The sequence below is a fragment of the Prionailurus viverrinus genome, chromosome C1, assembly GCF_022837055.1.
Source record: "Prionailurus viverrinus isolate Anna chromosome C1, UM_Priviv_1.0, whole genome shotgun sequence".
Taxonomy (NCBI): domain Eukaryota; kingdom Metazoa; phylum Chordata; class Mammalia; order Carnivora; family Felidae; genus Prionailurus; species Prionailurus viverrinus.
Window position 1 is genome coordinate 137,313,845 of NC_062568.1, and position 17,855 is coordinate 137,331,699.

The 17,855-nt window shown below is 42.7% G+C and overlaps 1 long non-coding RNA gene across 5 annotated transcripts in view; it reads left to right on the forward strand.

Annotated features, from left to right (window-relative positions):
* Positions 1 to 3,150: 3,150 nt before the first annotated feature.
* Positions 3,151 to 17,855, forward strand: part of LOC125173640 (uncharacterized) — a 65,154-nt gene continuing 50,449 nt past the window's right edge. The window contains exons 1-3 of one of the 5 annotated variants that reach the window (XR_007155103.1): positions 3,151 to 3,279; positions 13,004 to 13,122; positions 16,840 to 16,963. This is a non-coding gene — a long non-coding RNA (uncharacterized LOC125173640). Of the gene's footprint in view, positions 3,280 to 3,713; positions 3,782 to 4,292; positions 4,405 to 13,003; positions 13,123 to 16,839; positions 16,964 to 17,855 lie in introns of those variants that run through there. The other 4 variants (XR_007155100.1, XR_007155104.1, XR_007155102.1 and 1 more) reach the window with 4 other exon arrangements.

Here is a 17,855-nt window from a genome sequence, read left to right on the forward strand (position 1 = left end):
TTGGATTTGATTCTTTTAGAAGTCAACATTCACTTGTGTTCTATCATCAAACAAAACTGGTAATCTACTGTATCACTGGAAGCCAAGTAGCTAGGCTTTTCTTCTTCTTTTTATATTACACCACCAAAAAAAAAAAAAAAGCATTTTCTTTAAATGAGTAAAAAAAAGTAGTTTTAACAAGAGCAAATTTGCCAGTAATTAGATGTACCAGTCTTATGTCTTCCAGCACTTGGAAGCATGAAATTCATCAGAACTCTCATAGCATTAATTAAAAAGAATTTATGTTTTTTTAATAAAATGCTTCATGTTTTAGCTCCTTTATTCCTCTACCAAATGTGATTATGTGGGGGCTGAAGGGAATTCAGGTTAATATGTTGACACACTTAACAATGCAGGGTCATGTTGCACAATACGCTTCACTGGTTTAGTTCAGTACACCCCCTGACAGGGCCTAATCATCCCCTGCCCTAAAGGCAGAGGGAAAGAGAGGATTTTAATTACTGCTCTGTATGCAAGTTTGCCAGCATTAAATTGAGACATAATTAGGCCTCTGAATTTTAATAATTGTCCTAGCTAATTGGGCAGACAAGTACGTTATGCAGCATGGCGTGATTAGATAATTAGTATTTCCAAATGACAAAATTGGGCTCTTGATTACAAATTCTACACGAAGGGGGAAAAAGGTAGCAAGCAGATCTTTACAAGTCTATTAAGGGAGAGTTTAGCGATGTTGGTAATTTGAAGTCCATTAGGAAGCAACATTTCATTCTCAGAGCTGGGGGTCTGGGACAAGGGCCTCTGGCCAACACTGGCCTCTCACTTAAGTCTCCTCCCCAGGGTGCTGTGATTTCTCTGGGGTCTGCTCATCCACTCTACCCACCCAACCCCCCACCCCAAGCCTAGCAGTCATCACTGACCTTGGGTAAGGTCTCTTTGGCTAGACACCAGATGGCAGGTGATAACTCTGAAAAAGAAGTCATGGGATGTAGGAAGGGTAGAACAGAAAAGGGGTAACCTACCCAGTAAGGGTATATGTATCTATTGTGTCTTTCCTCTGCAGGCAGCTGTTCTTTCCTTCTTCTCCCAGAATTCACCACTTTCATTGTGTCATCAGCTCCACTAGAATCTTTTTGGTGGAAAATCCTAAGTCAAAATCTTAAAATTTTGAGGTATTATATTATTGGGGTAAAGAGCATGGGCATTGGAGACTGGCCTGGATTTGAGATCATCACTCACTAGGAGTTTGCTCTTGGAGAAGTTACTTAGTTTTGCCAAATCTCATTTTCTTATTGCAAAATGAGGAACCTTCCCCCCATAAGTTTGTTGATAGGATAAAATAAGATAATGCATAAAATTTAAAGCACAATGCCTGGCATAGAGTAAATGCTCAATATTAGCTACTAGCTGTTAAATGCAAATTAAGTCAATGACTTTAGAAACTATAAGGTGGAAGTGCTGGGTCTGGCTCTTTACTATGCTGTTCACTCACTCAAATGAGGCAAGGCTCCCTGGTTCCTGTGCTTCCTAAAAGAGGGACATCGTGTTCCATTTATGCTGGAGGATGCCCAATGGCAACAGTTGCCTTTACAACTCAAATGCCCAACCAGTTTTCCTTTCTGTCCATTTTTAAGAGGTTAGCATTGCAGCAAGCCTGGCCATTTAGAAATCATGGGGGCAGTTAATCTAAGAAGAATGTGGTATAAACTCTGGATCTTACCCCACCTTGTGACTCACTCTTCACAAATGTCACTTTATTGCCCATAGAGGCATGCTCCTGGCAGCTAAACTTTTCTCACAAAAATCAATAGGCTGGGCTTCAGAGTTGTTTTTCAGGCAAAAGGAATATTAATTGGATACAAACCAGAATCCTTCTAAAAAATGATTGAGGAGCACCTGGGGGGCCTCAGTTGGTTAATCCTCCGACTTCAGCTCAGGTCATGATCTCGCAGTTTGTGAGTTTGAGCCCCATGTGGGGCTCTGTGCTGACAACTCAGAGCCTGGAGCCTGCTTCCAGTTCTGTGTCTCCCTCTCTCTCTGCCCCTCCCCTGATCATGCTCTGTCTCTGTCTCTCTCAAAAATAAATAAACATTAAAAAAATGATTGAAAGGTGGTTGATGGATGATAATGTGATAGCTTGTTACAGGAAACTCAGAAGTTCTGGATGTATATCCATGTGTAGTCATTAAAGATGACTGTAAGAGCAAAATAACCATGTCTCCATAGTTTGGTCCAGTCAAGACTGTCTACCAGACTGAATGAGAATTTTGAATGACTTTCTCAGAGTTTGTGCGTTGTGGCAGATTCCAATTCAGAATGCAGAGTTCTCTCTGTAGGTAAACTTTATATCACCATGGCATAATCTCTACAGTACATAACACCTGAATATCAGAGAGAAGAAGGCAACAACCTGAGACCTGAGGAAGACAAGGCACTTAAGATTAAGTGTAGAATGCAACCATTCTGCCAGAAGTTTAAGAAGGGAAGAATAAGATACTATTCTCCTGGGTGGGAGGAAGGCCAGAGAGAAAGAGTGAGGATTCTTATGCCTGATCTCTATTTACATAGCAAGGTAACCACTCCTCTTGGGGCTTTGAGCCTCTGTTGTCCACAGGGACCCTTCTCTCGGGGTCACACGAGTGGGGTCACACGAGTGGCCTGGAGAGTTGGTGCAGAGTTCTAGCCTCACTGCACTTCCCAGATGCCAAGAGGAAACATCACCGTGGGCAGAGGGTGGGAGAGTTAATAACTGTCATAAGACTTTTCTTCCTCTGCCATACAATGCTAGAGCTTCTCTCCAGCTTTTTGAAGAAGTGCGTTTATGACTGATCGCTCAACACCTTGTTGGTTCTGATTGCAGAAAACACACCTTATAAATATATGATAACCATCCTGTAATAGAGAGTGTGACAATTTACTTCACAGTGCGTTTCGGGCTGCTAATTGATCGTTTCAGTCCAGGGACGATTTGGAATAAATTATAGCCATCAAAAGGATATCACAGCTCATTTTGGTGGAAGGCTTTCCATGTCGCTTCGCGTACGTCTCCAGGAGAGCGCCGATTGCACCAGCTGACGGAGAGGAGGGGTGGGAGCCAGTGGCGGAAAAGGAGGCCAGCGGGGCGGGGCCGGCGGTGGCGCGTGCGCGCGAGGCAGCTGCAGGTCCGCGGCCGGACGGTAGAGGCCTCCCTTCTGAGGAGGCGGCGCGGCCGCAACCGGCTGGGGCTCCGCTCCCCAGCTCGCGGGTCCTTCCCGACGAAGTCCCTGCGCGGCCCGACCCAGTGTGAGTATTCCCCACTCGCTCTCTTCCTCCCGCAGGCGGCACCGCCTGTTCATTAGAGGTGAGAGCGTCCGCCGGGCAGAGGGCCCTGCTGGGGGCGGGGGTGCTCACGTGCGGAGGGGCTCACCTCCGGCTCGCTGCTGCCCCTCAGCGGGGCTTCCCCAGGGGGTGGGTGGGGGGAGGGAGGTAGAGGTGCTTTCGCGGGGCGAGGCTCTTAGCTCCCGGAGCCGGACTAGCGAAGCGTGGAGTCGCCGCGGCCCGGTTGGGGGCTTTGTGTGCAGTTTAGAGTCCGTAGCTCTGCTTTTCACGGCGCAGTTGGGGAAGAGGGCTCGTGACAGACGCAGGCTCGCGGGGAGTCTTGCCCACCGCAAACCCCAGGGGAGGGCGAGGAGAGCGCGGGTCGGGCGGTTGGCAACGCGAGCCCGCGTGGGGGTCGCCCGTGCCCGAGGTCGCGGGGCCGGCGAGTCGCTCGCTGGGGGATGCGGTGAGAGCGCCGGCCAGAAAGGTTAGGTGCCAGACCCTGCCCACCCCTCACCCGAGAGGTGTGGAGCCGATCGCACCCCCAGACCCTCGTTTCGTTTTTATTTCCCAGCAAAGTGTGTGCCGTCGCCTGGCGGTCATGGAGAAGGGGGACGCAAAGGCCTAGCCCTAGATGGGATTCGAATTTGAAAAAAAAAAAAAAGTTTTTCCTATTCCTGTCGCAGGCACTTGCCTTTCTGGTCTCCCCGCCTCGCCCACGAGACCTCCAGGCAACTTTTATTCTCTTCCTAAGTTGAATCGTAAGCAGGGTTGAGGCCCTTCAGCTCACACGTAACCAACCCCTCTGTCCCAAGTGCTCAAAGTCGGGGCTTCGCGCGGTGCTCTTAGTTGTTTAGTCCTCTGTCACGCTAATACGTTATGTCAGTCTAGGGCACGGATGTTTCCATGCAGGCGATTTTGACAGCAATCACCATACCAAGCTATTATGAAGTGTGATGTCAGTGCGTTCTGGAGGACGGATAATATGTAAGCCAGTTCTTGACACGCTATCTTACAAGGAAACATCTGAGACCATCAGGAAGAGGCATTTTAATTCACACACCAAAAATATTTTGTGTTTGGTTGACATCTTTCAAAATGCTGAAAGAGGTAGTAACATTTACCATTTTGTAGGTATTTATCAATATACTCACAAAAGTCCCCCAGGAAGGAGGAGGGTTTTATCTTCTTGCTGTTCTATCATATATGCCGAGGAACAGAGATGTTATGTGTCCTACCAAATAGTCCACAGTAAGTCAGGGAGAAGGCGCTCTTTATGAAACCAAACATCTTCTAAAACTGGAATAATTGGAAAAGTGAGGAAACTAGTTGTGCAAGAAAATCATCTGGTAGCTTAAATGAGAGACCCATATGCTTTTAGTACAAGTGCTGGGTATGTGAAACATACAGTTTATCTCAGGTATGGAATTCAGGTAAATATTGTGTAAAGCTCCAGTCTTAATGACTACTTAGGTATTACTCTTGGGTATTAAAGACTGATTTTATCAGGAGTCACTTAAAACAAGGGATTAAGTTCAAAACTATTGCGAGGGCCCTGATGAATGAATTCTGACATCTGAAGTCATCCAAATCTAAGCAAATACTTTAAGCTTGATACTATATAATACAAACTGTATTTACACGGACCAAATTCTGTAGGAGTCACTTTTACCATGGACTCCGCATGTGTTGACTCAAGGTATGATTTTCTTTTCCTCCATTCATTAATTCAATAAGTATTTATTCATTATCTGTTATAGGTCCTCTGTTTCACTTTGCCATTGAACATGATCCCCATAAGCAGCTAATAAATAATTGTTGAAGTGTAACTAGAATACCTGTATCTTCTCCTGGCTCCAGGAAATTTGAGGAATATTATTATGAAAGAGTTAAAAACTGTGGCTTTTCATGTATACAAATGAGAAATTGGATTGATTACTCTCAAGTAGTAAGTCAAGGAAAGAAAAATTGCAGGTCAGGAAGTTTTCTCCAGCTAGTAAGTGCCCTGTCCCTACCCAGTGGCATGTGTTTGTTTGTTTTTTTCCCCCCTCCTTAAGACTTTAAAAACAATGTTTAAAGGGCTTGCGTGATTGAATGGGCTTATGACATTCTTTTAATTATTTTAGAATGTCAAGTTTTCCTAAAAATGTCTTGTTCCTCATATGGTATACTGGAGTATCTGGTTTTGTGTGAGTAAAGGCATGATATTTTTAGTTAAAATCAAAGCCACATACTCCTTTCTCTCCCAATCTGAAATAAGAATGGCCTACAGTTAAGTCAAGCAAACAAACACATCCCAAGTAGTCACAAATACACCTGGTTAAAACTCATTTTCATTGGTTTAATAGAAATAGAAAAAACATACCCAATATGTCTATCCCGATTATTTATAGTTTGAATGTTTTTATGGATAATGCTTCAGATAATTCAGAACAATGCCTATATTCTTGAATATCAAGACATTTCTGTGTGAAATATATAAGATGCACCTAAAGAATGTCAAATTTTGTGAAGTACAGTAATAGAAGATGTTAAGAATAATTTTATCTCTACTCTAAATGTGTGCTGTAGAGCTGAAACTGTGTAACCAGGATATGACTATAAACTGATGTAGACAACTATACCAGGACTTGCACATATATTTTAGTGTGTCTTTATCCAGCTAGTCATCCTGGAAGTTTGCAATGATGCGTTCATTGCTGCCATTGATCAAACCTGTTTTGGAGCTCTTCATTAGGCACTGTTTTCAAAACTCACAGCACATCTTGTTAAAAAGCCTAGGCAGTGGTAAGTCGTCTTCTTTTGTAGACTTTCAGTGTCCTGAAGAGTAGGGAGACTGATCAAGTCAGGATAGTATAATTTGGGATCAAAACAATCAGAAGGACAATTAGATGGCTTTCTTTAGTAGCTTTTAAACTAGTTCTAAAGTCATTATACAAACATAGTTTGGATAATGGCAGCACCATTGGAATAAAAGTAGCTGCCAAGGGACAGCTTTAAGAAAAGTGCTCATTTGGAGCTGTACATTCTCTTTGATTGTCAATGAATTATTAATTTAACAGTCATATACATGTATAGTACAATGGTATACAGTACAGAGACATGCTCAGAAAGTTATGTTGTCAAGAATTTGGTTGATCTGGATTTTATGAGAGTTCAGTTTTGCTGCTATGATTACAAAAGCTGTTAAGTTCTAGAATATGGAAATGGATAGGAAAAATTCAAGATGTCATGGGCTAAATTCAGGATTGCCATATATAGTTCTATAGAATTGGTGCTCACATTCCTTGAAATATAAAAGAATCATACTCAGTTAAGAAACCAAATTTCACCTGTATTCTATTTTGTGAGCAAGGCATTCACCATTACCAAAAAATTCAGTGATCCTTAGACTGTAGGTTAAATGTAACCTGTGGGTTGAAACGTTTGTCATTTTTAGTAGTTGGTTGTGAATACAGACCCCAAAGTAGATATGTAGTAGAACCATTGTGTACTGCTTTAAGTTAACAATATACTATCAAAATATAGAATCATGAAACTCCTCACCCAGTGAAGTTAAACTCTTATATTCAAGACCAGAATATGAGAGAGGGAATAGAAAGACTACGAAAAGAGAAAGAGGTAGGTCATGGGACTTTTGAATCATAATTAGTTGAATTTATTTGAGGGAAGAGTTTATAATTCCTTTCCAAAAACCACTAGCAAACAATTTAAAATCTGAGGGAATAGTTGAGATTCAACTCCAGCTGAGACTGTATGGAGTACCAAGAAAAGCAGAAAGAATGTAATTAGCTGAGTAGGAATTTTTCTAAGAGTTCAGGTCTAATACCTTAGTATTATATAAAGGGCCACGGGATCATTAGTGATTAGCAGGGATTCAGACCATAATGATGAGAGATCAAGGCCAGGGGACAAAGATGAAAGAGCCTTCCAGCTTAAACTGAATGTTGCAAATGCTGGTGCACTTACATAGGGAAGGTCAGCCAGCAGATAAAGAAATAGGGCAACAGTCCCAAAGCAACAAATGTGTTCTTCTCTTTCACCCAAGAGTTAGATTGGATATGGAGACTAACCAAGTTTGAGCTGAGACGAAAAGAATGACCTTATTTCAATCGTTTATAAGGTTTGGAAATTTGAGTCCTGTCTGCTTTGATGAGCTTGGATATTGCCCAGAAATTAGGGAAGGGGACCTGCTAGGTCCTGGATACCAGGGCTACATACCCAACTTAAAGGTCAGTGAACAAGGTAGACAGATCCAGTTCTTTTCTGCGTAGACCTGGTTTGTCCATTAGGTAGACTAAACAACTCCTAAATTTTACATTATAAGTACAAGGGAATATTAGGTACCCAGGAAATCCTCAATAGATATGACAGTGGTGGAAAAATAAGTGACGTAATGTTAGCCTTTCTTTTGAAATGGCTAGCCTAACCATTATGTCTATTCATCTTCTATAGACTTAATAAACATCCAAATGTTTCTTACTTTGAGTCAAAATATTAAATTTTGTCTATAGGATTGGGGTGAGGAGGCTCTTAGTAGTTTAAAGCCCATCTCTTTATTAATAGGGTCCTGGTGGTAGATTTACAAAGTTCACATGTGGATCCAGAATATAGGAAAGGTGAGAAATTGCCCTGAAAATTGGGAAGTATCATGTGGTAGAAAGAAAACTGGACCAGGAGTGGAGACCAGGTTTACCATGTACCAATTGTGTTACTTGGAGCAAATTTTGGTTTCCTTTTAGGCAAAATGTATATCAATCATAGTGGTACCCCATGGATCTACTTCAAAAGGTAGTTTTGATCCTAATCTGAGACAAAGTAAATGGAAGCACTTGGTTTATTAAATACTGTGCAAGTGCAGGATTTTGTGTGCCACTGCACAGGTTTTGTAGGTAAAGGTAAGGGTTGTAACTCTTGAGCTATACACATATTTAAACCAAAATATAAATGAAGATGGAAACTTACCTTTGGGAACTTGGGAGAATAGAGTGGTTTTAGCATGGATACTAGAGACAGGTGGATAATGTAGTCATTATTTCTCCTTTCTCAAGTTCATAAGAAGTAGTACTCTGTTGCCATTGCAAGAGATTTTAAAAAAATAAAAATAAAAAGCTTCCTGAAGGGCTGTTGGTTGTAAAGAAACCTGCCAGCTTGCTTAATACTATCAAGTCCAGATCTTCAGCATTGGCACTGAAGACACGCTCTCCATGTGGGGGGAAAAGTAGCCAGACTTCCAGGCCTTGTTTTTTGTACTCTCAGAAGTTCTTCTTTTCTTAGACATTTCATTAATTCCCATTGCCATCTTCATATCTTACGGGAGGACAGAAGCTGATTGAAGTTCCATATATTGGTGTAATTGGTCAGCTGTGAACATTTTTTTGCAATTGTTATTCCTCCCACAGGAGCAACCCATTTTTGCTGCAGAGATAGCACAACCTCCCCCCAACCCCTTGCAGGCTTAAAAAAAAATGAACACTTGTATCTTTTATTTTTTCGTACTTTCCTCTGTGTATTTAAAAGTTACAGAGGCTCTTTTTCTTTCCCCAGCAGCGGCTCCAGCTCACAGAAACACAAGTACAGACACAGATAAGACAGCATCATCAGCTCCCACCAACAGGGGGCATGGCTCCAAGACAGGAGGGGAGAATAGAAGGAGAAGTCTGGGATGTTATGGGGCAGTATGCACTCATCTTTCCTTCTGTCGAGTTTCAGAATCTACCCTACTAAAGAGTAAAAACAGTGCCCCTTGTCTGAAGTCATTGGTTAAAGGGAGGTTTTCTGGAAGTTTGTTGAATATCTTCCACACAGTGATACTTCATGAATTCACATTCTGTGAGGCACAGTGTATTTGAGCCAGTGTTGTATATTGCAGCATTTGACTGGTTTCAGGTAGTCTGTGTTTGAATATCACATCTGTTACTTGCTGAGTGGTTTGGGCAAGTTTCTTAATCGCCCCGAGCCTTGTTTTCTTTATCTGCAAAATGACAATAATAGTATCTGCTTTTTAGGATTGTTGTACCTGATTGTTTAGGATTGTTGCTGTGTGCTCAGCAAATGGGAGCTGTATTTTTAGGCTGTGGGGAGTGAGAAAGAAATACAAAGGAATTTCCATTTTCAAGGAGCTTACAATGTGGTTGGAAGGGACTGAGTAAAAGAAAACTGACAAGACGGTGCAGGGCAGAGAATAGGCATGCCATATAAGTGTTGCAGATAATGAAGAGTTCAGCAGTCTGCCAAGGACTAGGATGAATGGTGAAAGATTTCAAGATAGAGGTGGGAATTATCTTTGGGATTTACAGGCTGGGTGGGATTCAGATATATATGGTGGAGTTGAGAAGGCATTGCGGATGGCCGGGAGAAGTAGTGATCAGAACGCACAGTATAGCAGGGGTGGGAGTATGCCAGAGTGGAAAGTAAACCAGCTTTTGAGCCAGATATATAAGCATAAGAATCCTGTCTCTGCGGTGAGATTTTGGTTGGACAAGTATCTTAACTTCTTTAGTCTCAGTTTCTACAACCTGAAAATGGGTGTAATCGTATCTCCTTAAGTTGAAGGGGTTAAATAAGATAATGTTTGTAATGCCTAACATGGTGCCTGCCACCTCACAGGTGTTCAATGAAATGAAGATAATCCATGTGGTGTTTTGAGAGGACAATGGGAGGGCTGTCTGAAGAGCTGTCTTGCCTTGTGTAAACTAGTAGTGGAAAACAAACCAGAAATGTCCAGTTAGGGAGAGTGGTGAGGAGGCTTAAAGGGCAATTTAAGGAGGTAGGGCTGTTACAGGCTATCAGAGCTATTCAGGGCTTTCCAGTAATGTGAGGGTTTATGGTAGTTAATATCAAGGCACTCTGAAAGCTGTTTTGGAAAAAGGAAGAAACTCACTTTGCACATGTAAGGTGACAGGTGTATAGATTAGGATAGTGGAAGGGTTACCAGACCTGGTTGACCTGGTCTCTCTAAAGTTTTTTTTTATAGACAGAGCTAAAGACTAAACAGTGTGGAGTTAGGGAACCTTTGTGTTTTGTTTTGTGTGTAGACTCCTAATAGTGTCACTTGTCCAGAATAAAATCGGTATAGACCCACAACTTTGGAAAATAGAACTTGATGTTCAGGGACTATAAAAGGTGGGAAGTAACTTTAATGCTAAGTAAGTCCTAGAACTTGCTTTAGCTTAAAAAATAGCCCTTTAAAAATTTTTGTTCCTTTCTCCTTGTTAATGAAAATGAGTTTGTGCCTTTCGTTGGTTTCCAGGAAGACATAAGTACAGGTCATTTGTAGCAGTGTAGAGTTTGAGGTTAGGATTGTAGTCACATTGGGTTAAACGGTGAGGTAGCAAAATGATAATTTTGATGACTTTGGTGACATTGTGATTTGGATGAGAAAATGCTGTCCTTTCCCTTTGGTTTGGAAGTGATTTAATTAAAAATACAAACCTAGGAAACAGTTTTGGATACAAGGGGATTTATTTATATTGTCTCTCATTTTCTCCTCACCTCTCTCTTTTTTCTGCCCATTGTAGTTTTGTAATGGGAGAATAAATGGTAGAGAATTGTTTTTCTAAAGAAAGTTGCATTGATTATATGGACACCAGTTTTTAAAATGTGAGGAAATTGCAACTACCTATTACTTTTCGGTGGTAGGCCTTAAACATATTAAGCAGGAAAGGATAACTGACCTACCATTGATTTCCTGAATTTCACTGTTCTCCTATCTGGGGGCAAGGGCAACATGGTGCTAATAGCTCTGAGGTGTCTGGGGTGTCCCGGTAGTTAACTGTAGCCAAGTATTGCTTCCCTTGGAAGGAGGATGCACATGCCAAGGGGATTGTGCACAGTGGTTGACAAACATAGAAAGGGGATAAATGACAAAGGAAAAGGCAGGCCCTGTGAGGTTAGAGGCAAAGCAAGCTGGCTTAGTCCTGTTGCTTCTGAGCAGGGGCAAGGAGTGTATTTCATTTCTCATCCCTTGAGTTTATTTAAATTATCTGTTGGGGTGGGGGTGGAAATAAGGCTGATTAATACTAAGATGCAAACATGAGGATTATACCCAGCTTCTGATACTCCTTTTCACTCCATCTTGGAAACTGAAGACCACAAAAGAAACTTGTTGGAAAGGAAGGAAGGAGAGAAAGCAAAATGTATTTCTCCACTTTTTAATGAGAGGTGTTTTTTGAATATATGCTATTTGGTATTTTATATAATGGTATTTTTGGTATCCATGCCACCCTAACAGATCATCCAAAGTAGCTCCTGGCTGAAGCCCTGGCCAGCAGGGTTTGAACCAGGGGCAGGTGGTATTGGACAGAGGGTATTCAGGGTGCTGCTGTCATTAATTTTGCTGAAAGAGCCTCATCAGAGACCACATATCCCCTCCTTGGTGGGTGGCATTGAGCCTTGGAGAGGGCCTCCATGCAGTTTTCAGTCTTGCCCCCTCCTCCAACCCTTCTGCCTTCTGCTTCTGCAGTGGGACCTCTCTCTCTCTCTTCCCCCCCCCTTTTTTTTTCAATTAAATGAATTAATTACCAGGCGTTTAACTTTTTGCCAGACTCTTTCATTATGCCCAGAGTTGTTGCTGAGCGGCAAAGGGAAGTAATAACATTCGCAGTGAGGGGCAAATCCTGTTAATGAACAAATTAAAGTTCAAACAGTGATTCAAGTTCACAACCTCTCCGTGGCTCTTCTCTTTAATAAGAGTTATACATGTTACTTTCCTGCTCTTTTCTCCTTTTTATTACTTTTTAAGCTTTTCATCAACACTGCTGGGGCATATTTGAGGCTCCCAGCCTTTCAGCCCTGACAAGGACTGGAGCACTTATAATCCCATCTTAATTTGGCAACTTTTGTAAAACACATAAAGGGCCCAGGGTCACTTTTGGTCACCAGGGCCCAGTGACCATCTAGCTTCCACCTCCTTCCAGGGCTCTGTGGGTTGCTTCTCTCCCTACACATTCCTCTTCAGCAATCAGGATCTGATCACTCACCTTCCTGCCCCTGGGCACCGCTTTGCCAGGTGGGGCTGCAAGGGTCTGAGCCTTTGCCTCTCTCTGTCCTTCTCCTGTTGTCTTCTCCACCTACCTGGTTGCAGCCTTTAGGGGGAAGGGGACTTGGTGAAAAGAGGAAGGACCTTCAGACTAAAAGCTGGGAACCTTTACAGGGAAAGGATCCCCTCCTGGCCACCATTGTTACCAAATGCTGCTTGCCTCATTTAGGGGACCACGCAGATGCTGAAAGGCCCAAGCCTCATTGGCCCAAACCAGAGCCAGGCAGGGGCCTGGTGGGGAAGGAGCCCAGGCGGTATTGGGTGCCTGCCTACTTCTCTCTCTCCCTCTTTTTTTTCCCCCCTCCCCATACTGTGGATTGCGTGGGGGTCTTTTCCACCTCCGTGCCTGGCTTCTCACCACGATTCCCTGAGCGTGGCTTGATATAATCACCATGACAACTGCAATCTACGAGCATACACATAATAGAGATGAAATAGACAAAAGATTAGCATGCCATGAAAAGTACAATAAGTTTCTTATTTAGCATTTAGATAACTGTCTTTCCTTCGGAGCAAGCTTCAAAGTTGAAGCCAGTTTAGACCAAGAGGATTAATTCTTTCTCCCGCATGCTTCATTGAATCTCTCATTACCAAACTTTGTCTGTATTGATGTAAGATTTGATTGAAGATTAGAGCATTTAGCAAATCTTGCTTTTCTGCATGTATCAGGTCCTTTCAAGCACGGATCGCAGTGCCCAGTGGTCAATACCCTTACTTTTATCCAGTGTCTGCTTCATTTAAACTTAATCAACTCCATCAACGAACTGGAACAGGGAAACGTCCCTGCGGTAAGAATGTTGTGCTTTTGTGGGATAATTCTTTGCTCTTTCCCGATCCGTTGCCGTTAAACCTAAAATTGCACTATGATGAACTTTTTTTTTTTTAATCAATATGATAATGACAATTGGGCCTGAATGCTCTGGTAGGACTTAGACTTGAGCTGAATCTGGTTTCCATCACTAAAACAACTTCTGGTCCTATGATAGTCCGCCTCCTTTTGTGTGGCTTTAATACCTTTTCTTCCCTGACATTGAATATTGCTCAAGCTGGAAAATGATGCATCTTTGTAGGGAAGGCTCATATGTCACAGCCAGAAAGTGAAGCAGACCGATTGGTTGTGTGAATTATCTGACTTGCTGCAGTGAATTATTTGCACTGTTTCCCTACCTAGTCAACAAGTTCCTGAGGTATAGTAGAGATCAATCAAAACTGACAGCCTGCATGTGAAGGCTTTACTGTGTAAATCTGGTGCACTCATCCTAGCCATGCCGGCCCTGGCATCTGTATATCATTTTTATACTGCTACCAGTAGAGCAATTTCAAAAGTATTTGCAAGGAAAATGCGTGTCCCCATCTGTTCCTAGAAGCATAAATGTGCCACCTTCAGAGGGTTTTCACTGGTAATCATATCTTTAATGATCAACAGACTAGTGATATATATTTTTCCATAAAATGGGGTTTTCTTCACTTTATTGTGATTGGCTAGAATAAATAGCTTTTCCATATGTTCGGGAGATAAAATATAAGATTAGCAGAGGTCGTTTGTTGGATAGTAAACAAAAGAAACAATTCATTCCAAATAATCTTTGAACAGAAGCAATGACAAAATTAAGTTGCAATAACAGAGCATCTGAGGCCCCACATCAAAAAACAGACCTTGTTCCTCCTTGGAAAAGGAGCCGTTTAAGAGTAGAAACTTAGAGCCTCCTAGAGGACTCTGGTGGCTTATTTTCATGAGGCAGGGGAGGGAAGGAGCAGGGTAAGAAGGAGAGGCTAGAATAATACTTATTTGTTCTACTTCTGTTTTAAAGTGATATTTCCTATCCCTTTATTTTTTAAATTTATTTTTCAAATTCCTTTCCCTTTATTTTACCTGCTCTTTGCCCATCTTCACTGCAGCACCCTCGGTAAGTGTTCCGAAAGTAAGAAAATGCAACCTTGCTGAATTTCTCTTCAGGCCTATAAGGAGATAGGGATGATTCTTGTACTTAAGAAATTAAAAGGCTGGCTTCCTCCATGGGAGATTTCTCTTCTTTCATAGAAAAGGGTGACCTTGAAGAGCCGAGCACAGTACCTGCCTTTAAGTGAAATTCCAGAGCCATGCAAAAGCTATCTCAAGATAGCCAAGACCCACCAGGAACCCCCTAGGAAGTGTTCTTAGCAATCTGATCCCACCTATGTAGGTTACAGTCTGAAGATACAATCAGGCCCTGACCTGCCTCCCCACACTTGTACCCACACATGTATTCTCCACACTCAGCACCCAAGAGGCCCACCCCTTTTCAAATGCAGACATTCTTAGTTCTGTAGACACTGTTAGAAGTTTGGAAACTTCTCCAGGATCTCTGTTAGATGTTTCCACTGCCTAATTAGTAATCTTCAGTCCTATTTTATTTGCAGAGTTGGGAGAGAACCTCCTGTTCTACAAAGGACTGACATTAGTTGTAAGATGCCTGAATCTATGTAAACAATGTCTTCAGCCTTCAGGCTCTCCAGAAAATAGGTGTAGAGCTGTTTAGACCTGTTTTCTACAAGTCAGGAATTGAGAAAGAGAAGTTGGGATGGGAGTTTCTCTGAAACATTGAAATTAAGAGCAGTTAGGTTAACTGTTCAGCTGATTCTTTATTGTTATTTTTACCCCCTTGGGACAATGTGGGTGTTGGGGGGGGGATTCTGTCCTTTCTGTATATGTTACCCTCTTCACCCCCGTATTCCCCAGATTTTTTTTTCCTCTCTCCAAATGCCTACTGCTCTCACTGCAGCAGGAGTGTATAGGTATTAGTTTGAAAATTGGAAATGTGGTGTTCAGGCTGATCCCAAGCAGAAAGTCTATTAGCATCTTAGACCTGACTTGTGTTAATTTCCTGGCCCCAGTGAGGCTTGGGAACACTGACAGATCAGTTGAAAAAATAGCTCACTTAAGTCTCTGGCCAGAAGAAGATGGGAAAGCTACCAACAAAAGATTTTCTTTTAAAATTTCCCCTTAATCTTAGAAACATAATCTTATAGGCTGGGTTGTACATAGGTAAGTGTAGACTTTATAGGATTTATAGGTAGATCACATTTTGCCTGATCTGAAACCATATTTGCTATAATATTACAATTAAGACTGAAAGAAAGGGAAGTCACACTTGTGGTTGCCACATTGTATTGTGATATACTGCAGATCTGCAGTCTGCAGTGAATTTGCTTGCTACAAGGAAATTCTGGCATGTGTTGTGTATGAATGAAACATGATTTACACTCAGTTAAAAAAATTGAATTTCCTGATTTCTATATATTTTAGTTTGAAACCCATTTTGCATTGAATTTCTGTGTTGTTTTTAGAAAATGAAAAGAAGTAAACTCACCGACTGTTTTATGTGGGAGAAATAAATGTGTGATGTTTGCTCCTTCCCTTGTCCAGGAGGACGAGGCTGTTAAGTATAGGTGGGACATTTCCCACTCTGTTCTCCTGTGTCCAGGGGTCCTGTTTAACCTACAGATCTCTGCCAGGAATATTGCTGTCCACATGGGAGTGGAAGACACTGCAGAGCTTACCTTTGGGGCTCAGGTTGGCTGAAGCTCTGAACCATAGAACTGCAGGCATCCAAGGTTTTCCTAAACACTAGATTGGAGCCATTTGCAACATATAGTCCTTTGCTGCTTCAGAACCACAGGCCCTCTACATGTGCATATCCATAGCAGATATGGACAAGCATTGCAAATTTTAAAAACAGACATACTATGTTCAGGGTGAAAATTACTGCAGCAACAATGCCATCTCTTTCCCTCCAAAGTCTCACTGCCACCAAGCAACCTCATCAATAAATCCAAGCTTATTTCACTGAAAATGTACTTAATTCCAGAAAAATTACTGGATATATGTATGTAGCAATATTATTTGTTAACCAGTTTTATGAAAAAACCTCTCCCACCTTAGAAGAAAATATTGAACCTTAAACTCTAATTCAGATATTTAAAAACATGTAGTTTAATACAGTGTTATTTTGCATATAATGTCTCATGATTGTAATATGCATAGTATTTGGTTTTTTTAGATACCCCTTAACAAGACAGGGGAGCAAGCAGTATGGTGGTTTGCAAAGAAGTTCAGATTTTAAAAATAAGCTTAAGGAATTGCCTGTTTTGATTAAAGAAGATAAACTCAATTGATTGTTAAAACAAAATGAACTATTAAAACTTAGTGCCAATTAACAATCTTTAAATTACTGATAAAATGCCACCTGGATCTTAAAAATGCCAAGGTGTTTAAAGTTACCAGAAAATGAAAAATTTGGAGGAATTGAAGTACCTTTTTTGTTCTCCCTTACTCTGAACAGGATACTAGTAATACTTTGTCACTCCTGGCTTTTACTGGGAATTTTCATCTTGTTCCAGAAGGAAATAGCAGAAAAGCAACTTTTACAGTTAATAGCCTCAGTCTAAAGAACGTTATTTCTCGGCAGAATTTCTACAGTCACCCTTGTCTGTGAACACTCGTTAAGGATGTGTTTTAATTTTAGGTCAGAACAACTGGGTTAAGATCTGGAGAAGACATTGAGTTTTCCCTATGGGGGAAGGAGGGGGAGAAAGGAAGCTAAATGAGTTTTACTGTGCGGCGGAAGGACTACCCCAGGCACCAGTGTGGTAAGGAAAAGTGGATTTGTAAGCAGCCTTCTTCTGCCCGTCCATGTCTTAACCCACTTGGAGCCATTCACCTTGGGAGCAGGTTGCGGGTGGTCACTAGAGACCTCCATCTCGCTCACTTCCTCTCAATGGCCTTTTGCCCAGACTTAAGGTACCTTCTTCCAGGATTCCCCTCCCCCATCCCAACACAAACGGCGATGGACGTGACAGCTGTTTCGTGAAGCCTGCTGGTCATCCCGGAGGGGGGCAATCCTGTCCCCTCTGGGCGTTCAGAATCCTACTTTAGGATCCTTCCACTCCGCAGTGCTGAAAGTCAGCGAACAGTTCTGGTTCGGGGCTTCGGGGACACGTGACCCGCGGGCAAAGTCCGGGAACCGTCGGTGGGTGACGCTAGGCGAGACTCAGCCGTTCCGCAGCCCGGCGCCTTCTGACGCCTTCTGACAAACCTGGCCGCGAGCGCGGAGCGCGGCGGCCAAATGACCCTGGACCCAGGTCCGGTCCGACCCCCGTGAGCAAGTGTCAGCCTGAGGACGCACCCTGCCCTGGCGGGGCTGGAGGTCGACCTTTTGCACAGGAGAGGCTGACTTGAGAGCACAGACACGTTCCCAGTTACTACTCGCCGCGGGTCAACACCGAAGCAGGCGCGCAGGGAAAAGGTGAAATGGGGACTGTGCCCTTGCTGCCCGCCCTTGCCCCTCTTTGTGTCCCAAGACATCGCCTCGAGAGTACAGACGCGGCTCCGGGCCGCAGGGCCAGAGACCCTGTGGTTTCATTCCCCTTGGCTTCAGGCGAAGGCTGAGATGGTCGGGGTAGGCCTTACGCCGGCGGCAGAGGCCCTGCCAGTGGGAGGGGGACGGGGAGCCTCTGCAGCGTCAAGCGGCCTCTCTCCCTT